We start from the raw sequence: 23,330 nt of genomic DNA, 5'->3' as shown, positions 1-23,330 counted from the left end.
TAATTGCTATTCTTTGAATGTGGTTGATGTTATTCGGTACGAATGACAAACTAAAGATTTGGTTTTGCATGATGTCGGGTTTTCACGAAAAGCGATTCAATTTTTCAAATATGATAATTTTGTGCATCCATTATTGTCATGTGACAAATCCATGAATTTGTGCAAGTTTGATTTGATGAATATAAAGAGATTTGAATGTTTGTTTCTATGGACACGAAAACCCTTTTGGTTTGACATGTTTGATTTACTAAAACACATTGGCGTAAGTAATCAAACTCGTGTGTTCAAACATGGAATTTATTATTTTAGGTTGATATGTGCAGAACTCAAGCATCCTAAATTTTATGCGACAAATTTATGTCTGTTTGATGTTTGGCCTCTGAAATTTAAAGACTCTGTTTATAATTTAAAATTGTTCTTTGATCATTTTATGTGGCTGTACATGAAATTCATTTTTCATTTCGAAAAGGTAAGATCAACTCATGTTTTTGAACCTAGTATCGTTACATATGTTCAATATGTGAATAGTGTTTTAGCCTGTTCCTTTGAGTTCAACGTCTATGGAGACATTACCCTCTTTCAGCATTATGAACCCAACATTTCGAAAAGTGCAAGTTGCCTTTGTGTTTACCCTTCGTTTCAGGTTTTTCAAGGATTGTGTAATGAGCTTCGACTTCAATACCTTCTCAAGGAGAAAAGGTTCACTTTGATTGAAAAAGGTAAAATTGATTCTCAATTTTCCACTCCTAAAGGTGAATCAGGTATGAATTCTGATGTTATGCGACCATCTTTTCTTAAGTCGAATGTAACTAAAATTTTTGAAGACACCTTGATTGCTAAAAATCGCTTGAATCCTGTTGTGGTTAATTATTTGATTTTGCTTGATGATGATAAATCCATTTTGAGTAATGATTAGACGATTTTTCTCTTTGGAAAATGTGATGAATTCATTGTTGAGAACAAAACCAAACGACAATTGCGAGTGCCAAACATGCGAAATCATGAATCATATGAAACTTTTCATTTGTGTGTTTGTGATGAAGATTTAAATTTCATGTCTCCTTACTTGCATTCCATTTACTTGAACAATGACTTGTGGAAGCAAATTGAAAAGTTCGAATGCTTGAAAACATATTTGTTTTCGTCTCGACCATTTGATGAGTTATGGATATGGAAGGAGTTTTGTTCATGTGATTTTAAGAATGATGTTTTAAAACTGCCTTTTTACATGACTCATACTTGTCTTGATACGACTATGCATGATCCACATATTTGTTTTGATCGTTTCTTGATGATTAATGGTTGTCTATTTTCATTGATTCATTTGCCATCTTTAATGTCGAATATTGTAAGTTCTTTTGCAATGGCTTATGAACGACTAATTGTTCCATTCATTCAAGGAGAGTTGCATAAGACAGATTATTTTCTGGAGAATAAACAGCTCGACTTGAGGACAAGTCGTTTTGAAGAAGGGGGGATGATGAGACCACGCCCCAAGCCCCATCAAGTCCTCGTCTTGATTCCCTCGAGCTTCCAAAGGGACCAATGAACCGAGCTAGGTCCAAGCGATTTCATGAACTTGTTTCAACTTTATTGTTCAAGTTTTGGAAGGAGAATCAGCTCGTTGAAGATGGGGAAGCTCGATCCAACTCCTTGAAGAAACCATGCACCTTAGTGCAAGCTAATTTCAGCTCAATTCCAGCTCCCTTAGCTCAATTCGACTTTAATCAGCTCACTTGAGCTCAATTTCACCTATTTGAGCTCAATTTAGCTTCTTTCCAGCTCGTTAATTTTATTATTTGAATAATTTGAGTGATAGTTTTATTTTAATTATTTTTACTACAGCTCATAACCGAATTTTCTAGCTCAATTCAGCTCATCAAGAATTTAAACTATCATTGAGCTAGCCGAATTTATTATTAATTATATTTTATTTATGTCTTTATTTTAATTTGTTAAATATGTCTTGATATTATTTAATTTAAGCTGAATGTACCTTGAATCTAATTTGTTTATATCTTTTGTAGGTACATCCACATGTGGGAACACAATTAATGAGGTTTCATGAACATTTCTGGTTCAATGTATGTTCGGGTACATGCATGACTACCTACAACGAATGGTTGCCTTAAAGATGATGCATGAATGATTTAATACAATGAATGGAAGAATGCATGAATATTCACTTACATGCATCGGTTGCTGTCCATTGATTCCTAAGTACCTATTCGACCAAAAGGCATCTCTTGGAGTGTCCATTCACACCTTGGCCGAACCTAGACATGTCCATTGCTCTCCCATACATTCACCAAGCCTTCAAGTTCATTTCCTTAGCCATGAAGCTACCCATTGAAGTACCATTCAGCCGAATTTGGACATAGCCTTTAAAGATACATTTCTAGATTAGTATAATTCAATTAAAGCCGAATTTACTTAGTCTATTTGGCTATCTAATGTAATCTATAAATAGTTCTTTTCTCTTTGTAAAAAGTTTAGACAATTCTGATTATTAAACTTGATTGTGAGGTTTCCTCCTATCCTTTTTCGTACGAGTCTCGTTCTGACTTATCTAGCTCGCTAGTGGCGTCAACCCGACTCCTTGAACTTATCACCATCCTGGTGTGGCGTTCATCCACCTTTTTATACCTTTGGTTCCTACCTCTCTATAGGTAACGGGTCAAGGTCCATCTTCGACTTCCATTAAACCCACCTTAAGCAATATAAGTCCCGGGGTAATACTTTACATGGTATTGAATCGTTCTTCGCTTGAGTTCAATTTCCATTCCATTTTATCTATCTACTTAAACTTTATTTTCTTTGTTAAACCAAACCTATCCATTCTCCAAACCAAGCCATTTTTGAACCCTTTTAATTACTTCCGCTTAAAACAACTCCATAAAGTTATCTCCATTCGACATTAACCAATACTTCTCGTTGACGATCGGGCAACTTAAGTGAACTCGACTCCATCAACCGAGCCGGATCACATCACCCATTACCAATTTGTAAAACTGTTGAAGTTTTGAAAGTTACAATTGTTGAGAATTGAAAGTTTAGGTGTCAAATTGATAAATTTTAAGCCTATATATGAAAAAGGACTAAATTGTAAAGTTAATTTATAGTTTAGTACATTAGGGAGTAAACTGAACAAATTGTAAAATTGGTTGTAGAAATAAAGAAATAGGAGGTTTCTAATGGAAAATAGAGAAATTAAATTTCAATTTGAAGTTGTAAATTGAAAGTTATGTTATTACTAATTTTAGGGATTGAATTGAATAAAATAAAAATTTTGTATAAAATTAAAATTTATTGTGAATTTGACTGAATATTAAAAATGGTGTATGTATAAGTTAATCCGTAGCTAACGTCGACCTGGATTCCTTGAGAGGAAAGAAAAAGCCAAAATTGTAGACAAATAGCTCGGAGTTTCTGGTTTGTATTTCTATAATTTGAAGCACTTAAATTGTTGCATATTTTCATTGTGTAGCATGGTAAGATATTGAGTAAGTTGAGATTGATGAGTTGGATTGAATTGGTCAGAAAATGTTGATTTTCTTGATGAAAGACTAAACTTAGCAAAATTTAAAATAGTGTAAATTGATGAAAATGTGACATTTATTTTGAATCAGATTTATTAATGCTTTGATATATATGAAATGATGAATAATTTGATGAATTAAAAATGATGAATTGTGAAATTGAGCTGTATCCGGAATTGAATAGATGTTACCCTATTAATTGTTTAGGTAGAGTCTAATATAGTTGGCATGCCATAGGATAGATTGAGTACGGGTTTCTTCGACTGCGTGTTGATGAGTTCTGGGCACAACTTTCACTTCGGTTATACCAATGAGCGCTAGGGGCAATTTGTTTACTTTGGAATTGTCTAATGAGGCATTGGGTGCCAAATTGGTGTGTTGGTTGGATCTGTGTATTCGTTCGAGTCCGAGTCAGTTGATAGAGATTTAAAGTGTAAAGATCTGATAATGCTATTTGATATGAAATGAAATTGTGGAAGCTTGCGTAAACCAGATTATAAATCGAAAGATTGATATGGAATTTGGACGAATCTATCGATTCGATTGGGAATATAGTATATTCTTAAACTAGTTAATGAAATATGTTTAAATAGATATATGGCATAAATGGTGTATTTAGCATGAAGATTTGTATTTGTTATAAATGGCATGATTATTGAATGTCATACTTTAGCTTAACTGGCATTTTGATATTTGATTTGTAGAAATACCACTGAGTATATACTTAGCGTAAAATTTTGTTTTCCTTGAGTAAGTTAGATTAAATATGAGATCTAGAATATCAAATTCAACATCCAGTCAAAATCCTGAACTCAACAACATTGGTGAACCTCTTTTGTTAGTTATATGGCACGTACCTAGTAAAGTCCTTTTTGGAATTTTACTATGTTTGATGGTTTGAATGTAAATGGTTGGCATTTGATTTAATCACATGAATGCAAACTTGGTATGTAATGAAATAGGGGTAGATTTGCAAATGGCTATTGGGAATTTAACATGTAAATATGTGATTGAATGAATTGTGCTAAATTGTAACACCCCATACCTGATCCGATCGCCAGGTCCGAGTCACAAGGTGCCACATTTGTTGTCGAAACAGCTACAATCAACTTAATTACAATTCATGTCATTAAATATACAAATACAAGCAATATAACATAATATACGATAAATAATTATTTCCGAGTCTTATAAGAGCTTTCGAAAGTTTGGGATGTTGTGACGATGTGACATACTAACTTTGCCTCATTATGATGACGGGGTTCATCGTTGCGCTATGGCCTTAAGTCCTCTTCTCATTGTGACGATGTATGTTTGACGTTGTGACATCACATACTATTTCTACAAAATCTAATACCCTTAACCTGCTATCTCTTCCATTCGAAAAATGTACACATACATTTCAACATCCAATTAAATTATGCTAGTTTCAACACTCAAAACACGATTCACCTTGCCTTGATACAACAATGCATTAAACCTTAACAATTTAAAATATGTTACCTAATATACTATATCTATGCCTCTGATAACCATGTGAAATTAATCTAAAATCAATTTATATTTCAACATCGTGCATATCATGAACACATAATGTACTTCTGAGCCTATAATAATACTATCAACTAGATTCACAATTACCAATTTAATATTCGATTTCATATAGACATAAAGGTACACCAAAAGTAACTCAACTAGATAGTTACATGCCAAACTGTTACAAAAACATGAATTTCACCAACATTGCTAAGTCAGGTTTAATTTTCTTGATGCTAAAATGAACTACCCTTGATCTACCGAGAATCTACTATATTTGTGGACAGATAAAACAAAACTGTACGCTGAGCAAATACGCTTAGTGGTATTTTTGTAATTCAAGTATGTAATATTAGCATTAACAATTCTACCTTAAGTAAACATGTATATCTATATGCACATATCTACCATATATTTATAACTTGGAGTTACCAAGCTTTACATTTTCAATATAAACATGTTAAGTGTACAAACCTAACACTAATTCATCCCACTTCAATACAATCTATATAGAAATTTCATTATGCTTATAATAACAACATTTTAAACATATCAATATCAAAACATGCCCTTATCAGTCCTATTTCCAATTTACCACTTCTAATATCACCTAATTCATCCCACTTCAATACAACCTAACATTAATTTGCCACTTGTTTGAATCCGTTTCGGCCTCCAAGGCTTGATTTCATTTGTGTATGATTACAACAATTCAATTGCATTTAATCACAAAACAAATTGATATAATCCTACTAACCTGATTCAGATTTTCAATACGGATACTCGGATTAGTCAACCTACATCTCACACTGGCAACGTAATGTCTCATCAACCAACTCGAAGTATAGACCTATACATTTAATAGAGTAACCAATTTGCAATATCATCACATAGTTAAATTCACATCCCATCATTCTAAATTCAACATCAATTCATCATGTAAAATAACATATTTCAACTCAATTTCATACCAATTTCATGTATCAATTAAGTCATGCAACTTTCTATTCTATTCAATTTAGTCCCTTTCTCGGTATTCAATTCCAACCATAACATTTCATTCAATAATTTTTAATAGCTTACCTCAATATTGTATAATGCATTTTCCATTACCACTGACTTTCGGGTCATTACAATTTATTTAAATTAAATTTATTTAATAAATCCACTATTAACATCACCAGCCACTAACACCCACCTTGGCATGATCTAATTGCTATTTTAAAACTTAAGTAATTTTCTAATTAAAAATCTATAACAATTGGACTTTTATAATTTAGTCTTTGAACCTTAATTAATCACTAAGTTACCTACCCAAAATTCAATTCACCTATATACTAAGTTGGTAATTACCTTTATTTAATATTTAGGGACTCTGGTTACAAAAATAGAGTCCTAAACCCGTAATTTTTGGCACCCCTAGAATCTAGGTCGTTACATAAATAGGTATTTTATAAGTTATATGGCATAAACATGTTGGTGGATAAAGTATTAAAGGGTTGAATTGATGCTTGTGAGACATTGTATTGAATATTTGTGAAAGGAACATGTATGGTAAAGAAAAAAAATTGGTATGAAAGGTGGCAAATGTAGAACCTTGAATTAGGTAAGTTGATGAGAATGATTGAATGTTTGGAAGTACGTGTGGTTAGAAATGAATAGTTATGTTACTTTGGTATTATATTAGACTAGAATTAATTTAGTATGGATAGATGATTTTACTAAATCAAGAATTAGTGGATTGACCCCAATATCGCGATACCGTACCCTTGATATCATAATATCAGCCTTGATTTACTTTTAAAAACCTTACAATTTGATTTTCAGTTTGGAAAACTTGGCTAATGTCTTCAAAGTTGCGATACCAAGCCTTAGATATTGCGATATCCACCTGATGAAATTTGAAGTTTGGATACTATCTTCGGCATTGTAATACCAAGCCCTGGATTTTGCAATACCCAAATTTCAAAATTTTTTAGTTTAGTTCTAGTTCAAACCCGGGATAGAATTAAGCTTTAGTAAGCTTGTATAAGACCCGGTAATGATTGTATATCGTATTGAATGCATGTTTTAGCTAGATTTAATTATAACGTGGTATAAATTGACTGTGATTTATTGTAGTTGCTTTGGCAACACACGTGGCATCTCGTAATTCGTATTCAACAATTGGGTCGAGTATTGAGGTGCTACAATGCCAATGAGAGAAAAGAAAAAAAATGCCATTTGGCTTTAGGCTCATGATACCATAAAAACGTTAAATGAATGGATAAAAAATTCATCAACACACCAAACCTGATCCTTTAGAAGGACCCAAGCATGATGTGTCACTACTTAGAAATCATCCATCTATAAAACTATTTCTAGCGAGCACTTTGTATAATTTGTAGTGTTTGAGTTAAACCTTTAATAAAATACTAAAATAAAGTATAAGTCAAATGGTGTATAAACTTCAAAAAGATAATTTCATTATTCGATATATAACATTATGAAACCATTCCAAAAACTTAGATGAAATTTCATTAAAGCATTGTTTATCAATCATAAGTTTCAATTACAAATCCTTCTCAAGATACAACCAGACATCACCCTATATGTCATTCATAATACAAATAAACATGTCTCACAACAGCAGATGTCCTCTATCGTAGTCCTTTAAGAAGTCTTCCTTCAACAGTAGGCCTGTGAAGGAAAGGGCAATGGGTTAAGCTCAAAAGAACTTAGTGAGTTTCATGGAAAAATTAAGTAAAGATACTAATGACACAATTCAATTTTGTAAAGGATTCACTCATAACTACAAAGTACACCCTCTGGCATATACAAAAATCATATAGACTCAATACACCAATGGTGTGTCACATGGGTGAATACTATACTCCAATACAACATAATTCAAACATTTCATTTTCATGCCACCCACATAGCTAGAGTTCAGAGTTAGATTCATATAATATGTTTTTGTTTCATTCATATACATTCTTTCCTTATAACTCCCATTCCAGAATCATTTAGCAGCATGTTTAATTGTTTTATGTCAATTTGGTTTGCAATATATATCTGCCCTACCGGAGGCTACACAACATATTTCCTTTAACTCCATTTCCATAGATCAGTTCATATCATATCATTCATTTTAGAAGCAGATGGTACGGACTTAACATGAAAATGACCCATACTTCTTATCCCAGACATACAGAACTTAGACTAATGATTGGACAGACAACCATTATTCACACACACATACATTGATAATCCTTTACAGAATAAGAATACTTCCCTTACAATATTATAAAATAAAGATAATTAAAACACATGGAAGTAAGAAGGAACTTACCAAAAAATAATAAAGTCTAAATAGCAGGTTCTTTGCCTTTGTCACTCAAACCTTCAGTAGCATCTTGAGCTAAAAATAATATTATTTAAACATATAAGATTACTTTTTAATCGAATCTAAACATGCATGCACGAAACATTAACACTTAACCCAGAACCAGGAAATTTCCTTCCTTACACACCAGTCTAAAACTTATGCATGTAGATTTGAAAACACGTAAATAACCTTAAGAATAACCTAAGGTTCATCAATAATTACCAGAGAGCTATGGCAGAAGTATAAGTTGGTTGACTACAACAAACCCAACTTTAGACAGGTTTTCTGGACATTGGTTTTTAGGAAGTGCAAAGAAAATCAAATAGGAAGATGAATACAAAGAAACCACAAAGATTTTTAATGAAGGCACTACTATCCTATATATAATCAAGCACAAATACAAGGTTTAGTGGAAAAATTAGATAATTCCACTAACACTCTTGATTCTCGTTATTAAGTGCGCATATCAAAAATTAAGTATTTTCATATATAGTAGCTAGTTCCATTCTAAATAAATCTCAATTTAAATAACTAAATTACCTTACTTAAATAAAAAAAAATCTATTCAACAGTAAACAAAGTGAGTTCGCTAAAGTATTTGGGTGGTGTACACTTAATGAAAGAGTCTGCCAAACCACATATCTTTGCGAAGATAATTGTAACACCCCTAACTCATATCCATCACCGGAACAGGGTTACGAAGCATTACTAGAGTTTACACATCAAATATAATTAAATCATATCATTTACTATTCATATCTGAAATATAACCTATTCAATCATAATGTCCCATATATGGGCCCTCGAGACCTAATTCATGCATTAGAAACAAGTCGGGATTAGATCGAGAGCTCCGAGAACTTTTCGCAAAATTTCAAAATTTTTCTTGGGTGTAAGGGACACATGCTCGTGTGGCTAAGCCGCATGGCTCACACGACCAAGTGACACACCTGTCTCCTAAGACGTGTGGGTATTTAGTTTGAGGCACACGGTCGTGTCTCAGCCCGTGTCCATACCCGTGTAACTCTCTGACTTGGGTCACACAGCCAGCCACATGCCTGTGTGCTAGGCCATGTGGACAATTTATTTTTCAAAAATTTGGTGTAGGGGACGCACGGCCAAACCACATGCCCGTGCGCATGGTCGTGTGTCACACATGGCTAAGACACACGCCCATGTCTCTGCCCGTGTAGACGAAAAATAGGCCATTTTCAAGCCTCTTTTCTCACCCAATTTTCCTTTAACCTAAAACTTTATCCAAACACATTCACAAGACAATTCATAACCCTTAAATCAATGCCAATACCAAGTTTTATGCATGACATATTATCTCATATGTGTGAGTGTTTAAACTTACCAAAAACACATTTATGCTTATAAGCATACTTTATCCATTATGCTAATTCAAAACCATTCATCAATAGGTTTGTATACTTCCCATCATATTACCATTTTATCACACATCAAACTTGATAAGGCTTTACATAATTACATCAAAATATGTCTTATACTAGCCATTTCAATGGCTAGTTACAACCAAAATATTTCATCATTATGCCTAACTTAGCTTATGCATGTCATTATACCAAAAGTTAGATTGCTTTATATACCGAGAAGTCCGAGGGATAGTGTGATGTGTCTCCGACCAAATTCCAACCTTCATGAGCTTCCGAGTACTATAAAATAGAGGAAAGAAAAATCGAATAAGCATCTAATGCTTAGCAAGTTCGTATAATGAAATATTGTGACAGCCCAAAATTGACCCTAGTCGGGAAGTGGTTTCGGGACCACAAAACCGAGTCATAAAAATAATTGATTTCCATATTCTATGCTTATTATGTGTGTACATGAGTATGTGGAAGTTTCATTCTCCAATTTTGCCAATTGCATGAGAAATTATTAAATAGGGATTGATATGAGACATGGTGAAAATATGATAGGCTAATTTAAAATGGTCTATTAATGCATGTTGAGAAAATGATGGGTTTGCATGTCAAATTACCCAAAATTTGAGCTAGTGGTTGGCCATGCTATGGGTGGAAACATGTTGGGAACATGTTGGCCTAGTGAGGTGTGTAGGAAAAAAATAAAATAAGGGGCATGGGCATAAAATAATGAAAAGGAGTATGATGAATACAAAAAAAAAATGTGTGTAGTTGTTTCCCCCCCCATTGCCGTGAGCTAAAGAAAAGAAAGGAGAAAATTTTTGTTCATCCTTTCTCATCTTCATTTAGCCGAAACTAGAAAGAAAAAAACAAAGAAAAAAAAATGCTCATCCTTTGGTTCATCCTTGGCCAAAAATTTTAAGGAGGAAGGAAGAAGAAAGGTTGAAGAGGTTCGGCCATGCATGTAGCTAGGCTAAGGTATGTTTGATGATGTTCCATGAGATGCATGCATGTTTTAGTTGTTAGCTTGAGTTCTACCTAGCCCATGGTCTAAATCTTGCTATGTGATGGAAATGACACTCGGCCATGGATGCATCATTCTTGGTTGATGTTTGATGTTGTGGTGATGAGGATGAGGATGAGTTAAGATTCGGCCTAGGTGGAGTTTGTGTTAATGCCATTGCATGCTAAATATGAAGCTTGTTAATGATGCATGTGATGGTGGCTTGATGATTCTTGAACCTCCTTTTTAGCATTTTTGAGTGAGCACATATGTGCATTGGTTGCTAAATGGAGAAGAATCGGCTAGCAAGTTGTGTGCTAAGGCCGAATATAACTTTTGCATGTTAATGAGCAATGCATGTGTTAAATTGATGGAAAGGAAGAGGATGCTTTACTAGTGTGTATATGTGTGTATTAGCCAAGTTTTGAACTTGAAACAAAAGGGTGTTTAGTCAATACAAGTGACCATACTTGTAGAATGTATTAAGTGTTGAAATCGGCCCCAAAATAGACATGCATATTCGGCCAAGGGGGAAAAATTAGCTAAAATGTTGAGTTTGATTCATGATTCCGTACATATGTGACTTTAATGTCTAATGTATAAATATGGGCTAAGTGCCTTGTGTTCCTCTTTTCGATGCTCAAATGATTAAATCAATTTATTTGTTTAATTAAGCTCAAGAGCAAAGGGGAACTAAATCCGATAAAGGGAAGGAAAAAGTGGTCGAATAGCTATCGGAATCGTTCGACAACACCCGAGGTAAGTTCTTGAGTAAGAGAGCTTAAATTATGATGTGATTAGATCATGTTTTAAGCAAATTAAAATCATGCTCTTTGTGTGGCTATTGAGCCGAATTTGCAAGAATGATAAATGTCTTGTGTTTGAGTTTTGCTAACGAAAATGAAATACGAATGGGCCATGATTTATTGTTAAATGTGCATGGTTATTTGAATGATGTCCGGGCTAAGTCCCGAAGGCTTGTGCTAAGTGACAATATCCGGACTAAGATCCGAAGGCATTTGTGCGAGATACTAATTCCGGGCTAAGCCCGAAGGCATTTGTGCGAGATACTAATTCCGGGCTAAGCCCGAAGGCATTTGTGCGAGATACTGATTCCGGGCTAAGCCCGAAGGCATTTGTGCGAGTTACTAAATCCGGGTTAAGTCCCGAAGGCATTTGTGCGAATTACTATAACCGGGCTATGTCCCGAAGGCATTTGAACGAGGAGCTATATCCGGTTAAATTCCGAAGGTACGTGATTTGGGAATGAATGAACTTGCTGTAAAATTCCAGTTAATACTCTCGAAACATCCCAACATTGAGGTATGTTTCGTATGTGCTTGAATTTAGTTGAGCCCTTACAAATAAGTATTCGCTCAGTTGATAAACGAGCTACCGGCCTTTGGCTGAGTTGATCTTTTGTGTATGTACATAAGGGTTGATAATGTGAAGCAAGTACGATATCGTAAATTTGTGCATATGAAATTATCCGTTTAGCTATATGAATGCTATACTTTTGTTGTGCTGGAATTCCTTGCTCAAAACTTACTAAGCATAAATTGCTTACTCCGTTTCATTGCTCCTCTGTTTTATAGATTTGGTTCTCCAGCTATCGGACTCGGGATCTTGAAGTCAAAGTCGCCCACACTATCAAAGCCCCCCCTTTTGGTACAATTTTGGTTGAACTTCGAAATGGCATGTATAGGACTACCCGTTTGTTGTGGGTCGTGGACCCTTTGGACTTGTATAAATTTTGGATAGCCATGCGAAAATGGCTTATATGTGTTTGAGTATAATGTTATAATCATTTGGTGTGGATATGCTTGACAAGGATTGGCCACGGGGATGGTTAATCACTTTCATAAATTGTGCTATTTATGCAAAAAGGGCTAGTTGAATCATGGAAACCATGAAATAGGTAAAGTCTACCTTAAAGGCAGATGCTGACAGCAGCAGTGATGTAGATTTGGAAAATCACTAAAAATAGTAGGAATGGAATTAAATAGTGAATAAATTATGTAAACAAACCTTGATGAATCTACTTTCATAGGAAAGTAACGAAACAATCATACGGACAGTATGTTAAGAGATATTCAGGTTCTCGTGAGACAGGGCCAGAACGGTTTCTGGATTCCCTGTTCCGAATTTGGAAATTCATTATAAATTAACCAGAGATAATTAGGAGTCATACCATATATGTCTAGATTCCTCTCTGAGTCTAGTTTCTATAGAAACAAACGGCATCAGTATTGGAGCCCTGTACAAGGAGATATCCAAGTCGTAATGCGCAAAGGTCAGGGTAGTCGATCCCTGTAACATGGGAGACTTTGACTAATAAACTGTACTAATTGGCCCGACCAAAAATTCTAGAAAAAAATATGTAGATGGGCATATGAGTCTAGTTTCAGGGAAAAATCACGAAACTGATTTTCGAGTTGTGAAACTCAAGATATGATTTTTAAAGCGACTAGTACGCAGATTGGTAGTGTCTGGGAAATATTTTTTATAAGGGGTTTAAAGTCTGTTAACACCTCGTGTTCGACTCCGGTGTCGGTCTCGGGTTCGGGGTGTTACATTTGATTGGTATCAGAGCTACGGTTTAGTTGATTCTAGGACTACCGTAATGCGTTGGGTCTAGCTATACATGCCATTTTATGTGATTACTTGATAGTGTGGTGATTTCTGACAATTGTAAATGTGTTTATTTATAGTAATGGATCCCGATCCCAACCGAGAGGTAGCTGATGATCTTGAGAGTGTAGCGCCTGCTCCCGTACAAGGGACAGCGCCGGCGGACTCTCAACCTAATGCTAGTAACCCGAATGATGAAGCTAGACAAGCTTTCTATAGCGTGATGAATGATTGGTTCAACCAATACATTCGAACTAATACGGCTGTCCCACAACCTCCATTCCCAACTAATACCACCCCCGCACCTACAATACCTCCGGTAACTGACCAAATAAGGTCAAATAAGCCCCCAGTTGACAGAATCCGAAAACATGGGGCTACTGAATTTAAAGCTACGGATAGCGACGATGCTGAGCAAGCTGAATTTTGGTTGGACAACACTATCCGGGTACTCGATGAGCTATCTTGTACACCCGATGAATGCCTAAAGTGTACTATCTCCTTGCTACGTGATTCTGCCTATTATTGGTGGAGTACTCTGACTTCTGTTGTGCCCCGAGAGCAAGTAACTTGGGAGTTTTTCCAAACTGAGTTTCGGAAAAAGTATATCAGTCAGAGATTTGTTGATCAAAAACGGAAGGAATTTCTTGAGCTTAAGCAAGGTTCCATGTCAGTTACTGATTACGAGCGAAAATTTGTTAGACTTAGTAGATACGCTCGGGAATGTGTTTCGTCCGAGGCTATCATGAGTAAACTCTTCGAGGATGGGCTGAATGAAGATATAAAAATGTTCGTTGGCGTTCTTGAAATACGAGAGTTCGTAGTACTGGTCGAGCGAGCTTGTAAAGCCGAAGAGCTTAGAAAAGAAAAACAAAAAGTTGATGTGGGAACTGGAGAGTTTCGTAAAAGATCTTCGGGAAAGTCTCTTCAATAGGCATCGAAGAAATTTCGAGATGATGCGGGCCAGTTTAGAGGCACTTCGGGCCTTTTTAGACGAGATCGTGATCGACCCCCTGTGGGTACACGAGGCACTTCGGTCGCCAGTGTTGGGAATGAACGTCGAGATAGAACGAAATGTCGATATTGCGGTAAATGGCATTCGGGGAGTTGTAGATTCCCTGACCGCTCCTGTTACAAGTGCGGATCAGTTGACCACTTCATTAAAGATTGCCCGAGGTTGTTTGAACAGAATGAAAATCAGAGTGGGAAACCGGGTGCTACCACTGCTCGAGGTAGACCATCTGGAAATACGGGCAATGCTAGTGGTGGTCAGAGAGGATCTAGAGATGCTACGACCAGATCCGAGGCTCGTGCGCCTGCTAGAGCTTATGCTATACGTGCCCGCGAGGATGCTTCTTCGCCTGATGTTATTACCGGTACTTTTACTCTCTTTGATACTAATGTAATTGCTTTGATTGACCCCGGTTCTACTCATTCTTACATATGTGAAACCTTAGCATCCAGTAAGTCTTTACCTATTGAGTCTACTGAGTTCGTAATTCGGGTGTCAAATCCCTTGGGTCGTTGCGTGCTTGTCGACAAAGTGTGTAAGAAATGTCCCCTAGAAATTCGAGGTTCCTGTTTTTCGGCGGACTTGATGCTTTTGCCGTTTGATGAATTTGATGTTATTCTTGGTTTGGATTGGTTGACCGCGCATGATGCGGTTGTGAATTGCAAAAGCAAGACTATTGATTTGAGGTGCGCAAATAACGAAGTAATCCGAGTTGAGTCTACGGACTTGGAGGGGATGCCAGCTGTAATATCAGCAATGTTGGCCCAGAAATATGTAAGAAAAGGGTGCGAAGCATACCTTGCGTATGTACTAGATGACAAAGAATTAGACAAGAAACCCGAATCTGTGCCGGTGGTTTGTGAATACCCGGATGTTTTTCCTGAAGGATTACCGGGTTTACCACCTGTTCGGGAGGTAGAGTTTGGTATTGAGCTTGTACCTGGGACTATGCCGATTTCGATAGCTCCGTATCGTATAGCACCAACCGAGTTAAAAGAGTTGAAAGCTCAGTTGCAAGAATTGACGGATAGAGGTTTTGCTCGACCAAGTTTCTCACCTTGGGGTGCACCAGTATTGTTCGTAAAAAGAAGGACGGAACCATGAGGTTGTGCATTGACTATCGTCAACTGAATAAAGTGACGATAAAGAACAAATATCCGTTACCGCGTATCGATGATTTGTTCGACCAACTGAAGGGAGCCTCAATGTTCTCAAAAATAGATTTGAGATCGGGCTATTATCAGTTGCGAATTCGAGATTCGGACATACCCAAAACTACTTTCAGAACGGGATATGGTCACTACGAGTTCTTAGTGATGCCGTTTGGGCTCACAAATGCCCCTGCGGTATTTATGGATTTGATGAATCGGATCTTCAGACCATATTTGGATCGGTTCGTAGTTGTGTTCATTGATGACATCTTGGTCTATTCAAGAGATGAGACCGAACATGCTGAGCATCTGAGGCTAGTGTTGCAAATTTTGCGGGATAAGCAGTTATATGCTAAGTTCAGTAAGTGTGAGTTCTGGTTAAGAGAGGTTAGCTTCTTGGGTCATGTGGTATCCGCATCGGGTATTCGAGCTGACCCGAGCAAAATTTCAGCCATACTTAACTGGAAGCCTCCAAGAAATATTACCGAAGTTCGGAGCTTCCTAGGACTCGCCGGTTATTACCGACGATTTGTCAAAGGTTTCTCGATGATAGCCACACCAATGACGAAGCTACTTCAAAAGGATGTTAAGTTCGAATGGACGGAGAAATGTCAGAAAAGTTTTGATCAACTAAAAACTTATTTGACTGAAGCTCCAATTTTAGTGCAACCCGAATCAGGCAAAGAGTTTGTCATTTATAGTGACGCATCCCTACTTGGGTTGGGTTGCGTATTGATGCAAGAAGGTCGAGTGGTGGCCTATGCGTCGAGACAATTAAAACCACATGAGAAAAATTATCCGACCCATGATCTTGAACTAGCTGCCATCGTATTTGCTTTAAAAATATGGCGACATTACTTATTTGGTGAGAAGTGCCATGTATTTTCGGATCACAAAAGTCTCAAAAATTTGATGACTCAAAGAGACTTAAATCTGCGACAAAGACATTGGCTTGAGTTGTTGAAAGATTACGAGCTTGTCATTGATTACCACCCGGGAAAGGCTAATATGGTTGCGGACGCCTTAAGCCGAAAATCATTATTTTCTTTACGAGCGATGAATGTGCACTTGTCTGTTCTACCCGACAATGTGTTAATAGCTGAATTAAAAGCCAAACCATTATTGATTCATCAAATTCGTGAAGCCCAGAAAGTTGATGATGAATTGGTTGCAAAACGGGCTGAGTGTGCTCCGAACAAGGAATCAGAGTTTCAAATTGATGATGATGATTGTTTGAGGTTCAGAAGTCGTTTGTGTATTCCAAGGAGTTCGGAACTCATTTCGATGATTCTGAACGAAGCCCATTGTAGCCGAATGTCAAGTCACCCGGGGAGTACGAAAATGTACAACGATTTGAAACGTTGGTTTTGGTGGCATGGTATGAAACGAGACATCTCCGACTTTGTTTCGAGATGTTTAATATGTCAACAAGTGAAAGCGGAACATCAAGTGCCTTCAGGATTACTTCAGCCGATCATGATACCCGAGTGGAAATGGGATCGAGTCACAATGGACTTTGTGTCCGGACTGCCATTGTCAACAAGTAAGAAGGATGCGATTTGGGTTGTTGTTGATAGACTGACTAAGTCGGCTCACTTTATCCCCGTGTGTATGGATTTTTCATTGGATAGACTAGTTGAATTGTACGTTTCTCAGATTGTGAGATTACACGGGGTACCTATTTCTATCGTGTCGGATAGAGATCCGAGATTCACCTCGCGATTTTGGAGGAAATTGCAAGAAGCTTTAGGTACCAAGCTGCATTTTAGCACTACTTTTCATCCCCAAACCGATGGTCAATCTGAGCAGATAATTCAGATACTTGAAGATATGTTGAGATGTTGCATCCTCGAGTTCAGTGGTTCATGGGAACGGTATTTACCTTTGATTGAATTCGCTTACAATAATAGTTTTCAATCAAGTATTAAGATGGCACCTTACGAGGCTTTGTACGGTCGTAAATGCCGTACACCGTTGTTTTGGACCGAGCTCGGTGAAAGTAAAATTTTCGGAGTTGATTTGATTAAGGATGCTAAACAGAAAGTAAAGGTAATCCGTGAAAGTCTGAAAGCAGCCACAGATCGTCAAAAATCGTATGCGGATTTGAAACGAAAGGACATTGAATATCAGGTGGGAGATAAAGTGTTCCTTAAAGTTTCGCCTTGGAAAAAGGTACTCAGGTTTGGCCGTAAGGGCAAGTTGAGCCCGAGATTCATTGGGCCGTACGAAATCTCCGAACGAGTTGGTCCGGTTGCGTATAGATTGATTTTGCCCCCTGAGCTTGAAAAGATTCACGACGTCTTTCATGTTTCAATGCTTCGACGCTATCGATCTGATCCATCGCACATAATTAGCCCATCAGAGGTTGAAATTCAAGCCGATATGAGTTATGAAGAAGAGCCGATGCATATCCTAGCTCGTGAAGTGAAGGAGTTGCGAAACAAAAGGGTTCCGTTAGTGAAGGTGTTATGGCTCAAACACGGGATCGAGGAAGCTACTTGGGAAACCGAGAGCTCGATGAAAGAACGATACCCAAACCTATTTACCGGTAAGATTTTCGGGGACGAAAATTTCTTAAGTGGGGGAGAGTTGTGACAGCCCAAAATTGACCCTAGTCGGGAAGTGGTTTCGGGACCACAAAACCGAGTCATAAAAATAATTGATTTCCATATTCTATGCTTATTATGTGTGTACATGAGTATGTGGAAGTTTCATTCTCCAATTTTGCCAATTGCATGAGAAATTATTAAATAGGGATTGATATGAGACATGGTGAAAATATGATAGGCTAATTTAAAATGGTCTATTAATGCATGTTGTGAAAATGATGGGTTTGCATGTCAAATTACCCAAAATTTGAGCTAGTGGTTGGCCATGCTATGGGTGGAAACATGTTGGGAACATGTTGGCCTAGTGAGGTGTGTAGGAAAAAAATAAAATAAGGGGCATGGGCATAAAATAATGAAAAGGAGTATGATGAATACAAAAAAAAAATGTGTGTAGTTGTTTCCCCCCCATTGCCGTGAGCTAAAGAAAAGAAAGGAGAAAATTTTTGTTCATCCTTTCTCATCTTCATTTAGCCGAAACTAGAAAGAAAAAAACAAAGAAAAAAAAATGCTCATCCTTTGGTTCATCCTTGGCCAAAATTTTAAGGAGGAAGGAAGAAGAAAGGTTGAAGAGGTTCGGCCATGCATGTAGCTAGGCTAAGGTATGTTTGATGATGTTCCATGAGATGCATGCATGTTTTAGTTGTTAGCTTGAGTTCTACCTAGCCCATGGTCTAAATCTTGCTATGTGATGGAAATGACACTCGGCCATGGATGCATCATTCTTGGTTGATGTTTGATGTTGTGGTGATGAGGATGAGGATGAGTTAAGATTCGGCCTAGGTGGAGTTTGTGTTAATGCCATTGCATGCTAAATATGAAGCTTGTTAATGATGCATGTGATGGTGGCTTGATGATTCTTGAACCTCCTTTTTAGCATTTTTGAGTGAGCACATATGTGCATTGGTTGCTAAATGGAGAAGAATCGGCTAGCAAGTTGTGTGCTAAGGCCGAATATAACTTTTGCATGTTAATGAGCAATGCATGTGTTAAATTGATGGAAAGGCATTTGTGCGAATTACTATAACCGGGCTATGTCCCGAAGGCATTTGAACGAGGAGCTATATCCGGTTAAATTCCGAAGGTACGTGATTTGGGAATGAATGAACTTGCTGTAAAATTCCAGTTAATACTCTCGAAACATCCCAACATTGAGGTATGTTTCGTATGTGCTTGAATTTAGTTGAGCCCTTACAAATAAGTATTCGCTCAGTTGATAAACGAGCTACCGGCCTTTGGCTGAGTTGATCTTTTGTGTATGTACATAAGGGTTGATAATGTGAAGCAAGTACGATATCGTAAATTTGTGCATATGAAATTATCCGTTTAGCTATATGAATGCTATACTTTTGTTGTGCTGGAATTCCTTGCTCAAAACTTACTAAGCATAAATTGCTTACTCCGTTTCATTGCTCCTCTGTTTTATAGATTTGGTTCTCCAGCTATCGGACTCGGGATCTTGAAGTCAAAGTCGCCCACACTATCAAAGCCCCCCCTTTTGGTACAATTTTGGTTGAACTTCGAAATGGCATGTATAGGACTACCCGTTTGTTGTGGGTCGTGGACCCTTTGGACTTGTATAAATTTTGGATAGCCATGCGAAAATGGCTTATATGTGTTTGAGTATAATGTTATAATCATTTGGTGTGGATATGCTTGACAAGGATTGGCCACGGGGATGGTTAATCACTTTCATAAATTGTGCTATTTATGCAAAAAGGGCTAGTTGAATCATGGAAACCATGAAATAGGTAAAGTCTACCTTAAAGGCAGATGCTGACAGCAGCAGTGATGTAGATTTGGAAAATCACTAAAAATAGTAGGAATGGAATTAAATAGTGAATAAATTATGTAAACAAACCTTGATGAATCTACTTTCATAGGAAAGTAACGAAACAATCATACGGACAGTATGTTAAGAGATATTCAGGTTCTCGTGAGACAGGGCAAGAACGGTTTCTGGATTCCCTGTTCCGAATTTGGAAATTCATTATAAATTAACCAGAGATAATTAGGAGTCATACCATATATTTCTAGATTCCTCTCTGAGTCTAGTTTCTATAGAAACAAACGGCATCAGTATTGGAGCCCTGTACAAGGAGATATCCAAGTCGTAATGCGCAAAGGTCAGGGTAGTCGATCCCTGTAACATGGGAGACTTTGACTAATAAACTGTACTAATTGGCCCGACCAAAAATTCTAGAAAAAAATATGTAGATGGGCATATGAGTCTAGTTTCAGGGAAAAATCACGAAACTGATTTTCGAGTTGTGAAACTCAAGATATGATTTTTAAAGCGACTAGTACGCAGATTGGCAGTGTCTGGGAAATATTTTTTATAAGGGGTTTAAAGTCTGTTAACACCTCGTGTTCGACTCCGGTGTCGGTCTCGGGTTCGGGGTGTTACATTTGACTGGTATCAGAGCTACGGTTTAGTTGATTCTAGGACTACCGTAATGCGTTGCGTCTAGCTATACATGCCATTTTATGTGATTACTTGATAGTGTGGTGATTTCTGACAATTGTAAATGTGTTTATTTATAGTAATGGATCCCGATCCCAACCGAGAGGTAGCTGATGATCTTGAGAGTGTAGCGCCTGCTCCCGTACAAGGGACAGCGCCGGCGGACTCTCAACCTAATGCTAGTAACCCGAATGATGAAGCTAGACAAGCTTTCTATAGCGTGATGAATGATTGGTTCAACCAATACATTCGAACTAATACGGCTGTCCCACAACCTCCATTCCCAACTAATACCACCCCCGCACCTACAATACCTCCGGTAACTGACCAAATAAGGTCAAATAAGCCCCCAGTTGACAGAATCCGAAAACATGGGGCTACTGAATTTAAAGCTACGGATAGCGACGATGCTGAGCAAGCTGAATTTTGGTTGGACAACACTATCCGGGTACTCGATGAGCTATCTTGTACACCCGATGAATGCCTAAAGTGTACTATCTCCTTGCTACGTGATTCTGCCTATTATTGGTAGAGTACTCTGACTTCTGTTGTGCCCCGAGAGCAAGTAACTTGGGATTTTTTCCAAACTGAGTTTCGGAAAAAGTATATCAGTCAGAGATTTGTTGATCAAAAACGGAAGGAATTTCTTGAGCTTAAGCAAGGTTCCATGTCAGTTACTGATTACGAGCGAAAATTTGTTAGACTTAGTAGATACGCTCGGGAATGTGTTTCGTCCGAGGCTATCATGTGTAAACGGTTCGAGGATGGGCTGAATGAAGATATAAAAATGTTCGTTGGCGTTCTTGAAATACGAGAGTTTGTAGTACTGGTCGAGCGAGCTTGTAAAGCCGAAGAGCTTAGAAAAGAAAAACAAAAAGTTGATGTGGGAACTGGAGAGTTTCGTAAAAGATCTTCGGGAAAGTCTCTTCAACAGGCATCGAAGAAATTTCGAGATGATGCGGGCCAGTTTAGAGGCACTTCGGGCCTTTTTAGACGAGATCGTGATCGACCCCCTGTGGGTACACGAGGCACTTCGGTCGCCAGTGTTGGGAATGAACGTCGAGATAGAACGAAATGTCGATATTGCGGTAAATGGCATTCGGGGAGTTGTAGATTCCCTGACCGCTCCTGTTACAAGTGCGGATCAGTTGACCACTTCATTAAAGATTGCCCGAGGTTGTTTGAACAGAATGAAAATCAGAGTGGGAAACCGGGTGCTACCACTGCTCGAGGTAGACCATCTGGAAATACGGGCAATGCTAGTGGTGGTCAGAGAGGATCTAGAGATGCTACGACTAGATCCGAGGCTCGTGCGCCTGCTAGAGCTTATGCTATACGTGCCCGCGAGGATGCTTCTTCGCCTGATGTTATTACCGGTACTTTTACTCTCTTTGATACTAATGTAATTGCTTTGATTGACCCCGGTTCTACTCATTCTTACATATGTGAAACCTTAGCATCCAGTAAGTCTTTACCTATTGAGTCTACTGAGTTCGTAATTCGGGTGTCAAATCCCTTGGGTCATTACGTGCTTGTCGACAAAGTGTGTAAGAAATGTCCCCTAGAAATTCGAGGTTCCTGTTTTCCGGCGGACTTGATGCTTTTGCCGTTTGATGAATTTGATGTTATTCTTGGTTTGGATTGGTTGACCGCGCATGATGCGGTTGTGAATTGCAAAAGCAAGACTATTGATTTGAGGTGCGCAAATAACGAAGTAATCCGAGTTGAGTCTACGGACTTGGAGGGGATGCCAGCTGTAATATCAGCAATGTTGGCCCAGAAATATGTAAGAAAAGGGTGCGAAGCATACCTTGCGTATGTACTGGATGACAAAGAATTAGACAAGAAACCCGAATCTGTGCCGGTGGTTTGTGAATACCCGGATGTTTTTCCTGAAGGATTACCGGGTTTACCACCTGTTCGGGAGGTAGAGTTTGGTATTGAGCTTGTACCTGGGCTACGCCGATTTCGATAGCTCCGTATCGTATGGCACCAACTGAGTTAAAAGAGTTGAAAGCTCAGTTGCAAGAATTGACGGATAGAGGTTTTGCTCGACCAAGTTTCTCACCTTGGGGTGCACCAGTATTGTTCGTGAAAAAGAAGGACGGAACCATGAGGTTGTGCATTGACTATCGTCAACTGAATAAAGTGACGATAAAGAACAAATATCCGTTACCGCGTATCGATGATTTGTTCGACCAACTGAAGGGAGCCTCAATGTTCTCAAAAATAGATTTGAGATCGGGCTACTATCAGTTGCGAATTCGAGATTCGGACATACCCAAAACTGCTTTCAGAACGGGATATGGTCACTACGAGTTCTTAGTGATGCCGTTTGGGCTCACAAATGCCCCTGCGGTATTTATGGATTTGATGAATCGAATCTTCAGACCATATTTGGATCGGTTCGTAGTTGTGTTCATTGATGACATCTTGGTCTATTCAAGAGATGAGACCGAACATGCTGAGCATCTGAGGCTAGTGTTGCAAATTTTGCGGGATAAGCAGTTATATGCTAAGTTCAGTAAGTGTGAGTTCTGGTTAAGAGAGGTTAGCTTCTTGGGTCATGTGGTATCCGCATCGGGTATTCGAGCTGACCCGAGCAAAATTTCAGCCATACTTAACTGGAAGCCTCC

Source organism: Gossypium hirsutum, chromosome D05 (genome assembly GCF_007990345.1).
Source record: "Gossypium hirsutum isolate 1008001.06 chromosome D05, Gossypium_hirsutum_v2.1, whole genome shotgun sequence".
NCBI lineage: Eukaryota > Viridiplantae > Streptophyta > Magnoliopsida > Malvales > Malvaceae > Gossypium > Gossypium hirsutum.
Note: the sequence above shows the minus strand (reverse complement) of the source record.